Source organism: Pinus tabuliformis, chromosome 1_2 (assembly GCF_031772625.1).
Source record: "Pinus tabuliformis cultivar Carrire ecotype Pingquan chromosome 1_2, CPIR1, whole genome shotgun sequence".
NCBI lineage: Eukaryota > Viridiplantae > Streptophyta > Pinopsida > Pinales > Pinaceae > Pinus > Pinus tabuliformis.
Window position 1 is genome coordinate 31,844,079 of NC_142298.1, and position 2,012 is coordinate 31,846,090.

The 2,012-nt window shown below is 33.2% G+C and overlaps 1 pseudogene; it reads right to left on the minus strand.

Annotated features, from left to right (window-relative positions):
- Positions 1-1,419: 1,419 nt before the first annotated feature.
- LOC149204259 (thaumatin-like protein) lies at positions 1,420-2,012 on the minus strand (annotated as a pseudogene).

Sequence of the window (2,012 nt, forward strand, 5' to 3'; positions counted from 1 at the left end):
TATAAGATAGTTTGGGTCAACAGGGCTGAGTAGGGAATCTGCAGCTAACAATTTTAAAAGAATGAAAGATTGGGGAATTCACTACAAAAGATAGATGGTACCATGGATCAAAATTATTGTAAACCTAGGTAATAATGTGTCCAAAGAACTAGAGTTATCTTCAGGTACGATAGGTGGCAAAAGCTACATAGAGCCACTCTAGACAAGCATAACAGATATTGGGATATCTCCAGCACACAACCTAAATTATATGCCAACTTGAATTTGAAATCCCCAACCTATTCTCCCTATTCTAACAACAGTAACCCAAAGATATCCATAAATGTCAAGGAAAAGATCTTAAAATAGTAAGAAGTAAGGTTCAACTTTGCAAGGGATTTGTTCATGGACTTGAAGCCAACCAAAATTCTCACTTTTTTTATATTGTTGCACAACTGTAGTATCAACATTTCTTAAAATAAGATAAGTTTAAAATTTTATATCCTTATTATTTAGATAAATACATGTTATCTCATCAATCTACATTTATTCAAGTTACTATCAAAATGAATAAATATTGGATAAATGCCCTTAACACTTCCATTACCATGAAAGATTAGTAATTAAACTTTTACTTTTCTTTTAAGTAGTTTCCAACTAAGACAAAAATGTTGCAAAGATATCATCTAAAGAAATCTCCATTACCATGCAAAGGCGTGCTATTTAGAAATAGATATATGTTTAATGCATTGAGCATTGAATTTAATAATATTGTTATTATTATGAATATCCCTATATATTATTTTGATTTCAAATTATGATTATATATTATTTTGATTTATGGAATAAAAGATTTGTAACCTTTTCTTTTTTCAATGCAAAGAACTCAGAATATAAACATAATATATGATTTTAAATTGTGTTACATTTTTCCTTTCTCAAATTTATATGTAAATGTGATATGATTAATATTATAAATATAACTGTATTATATAAATGGAAAATAAAATTTGTTAATTAATAAAATTACAAAAATATTTTTAATAAAAAAATATAGGTTAACAATAATTAATTAAAAATAAAATTCACCAAATCATCTATATTTATTTAATAAATCATTTAAAATCAATTGATCTAGGTTGTGAATATATCCAAATTGATCGATATACACACGATAAAGATATCCAAAATAACATCACTCATTTACAAACTAAGAAATAAAAATATTATAAAAATAATTATGCCTTGCCTTTTTCACACGATAGAACTTCCCTTTTACGGGATACATCTTCTTGCGCACAATGGTACTCTTATTATAAATATGTTGATTGTAATATTTTTATTGTAGATATGATACTCCATAGAATTCGGTTTGCCTATCAAAGGTAGTGATGGATTTTCTGTAATGAACAGAGAATAAGATATGATAAGCAGGGATGGATTTTATGTAACGAACAGAGAAAAAGGTATTATAAGCAGGGATGGATTTTATGTAACGAACTGAGAATTCAGTATGATAAGCTTCTCATCAAGGGCAGAATATAACGTTGTAATTAGCACAAGAAGCGCAAGCGTGGGTTTTAGTGTCATCACTGGGATATAGGTAGGCATCTGGGCACTTGTCCATTTTGCAAGTGGGTGCAATGCAGCCACCGTTGGGGGAGTTAGGGAGAGAGGGACATTGAAACCATCAATTACGGAGATGTCATAGTAATCTTGATTGTTGCCCCCATTCAGAGTATATTCAACCAGCGTTGTAGGAGCCTGTGCTGTCCCGAGAGTGTACAGCTGAGCACGCCGCCGCAGTCACCAGTGCTGCAGCTTCCTTTACCAGAGGCATCGAAGGAGCATCTTGTACGTCCCCAAAATCTGCCTGAACTTGTTCCTGCGGGCACGTTAACACTCCATGATTGCCCCTGCCCCAGCGCTTGACCGCCACCGACGGGAATTCCTGCGGCCCATACCGTGTATGAACAGTGGTTCTGGATCACAAACGTCGCACCCGTAGCTCCTGCACTTACCAAAGCAAACAT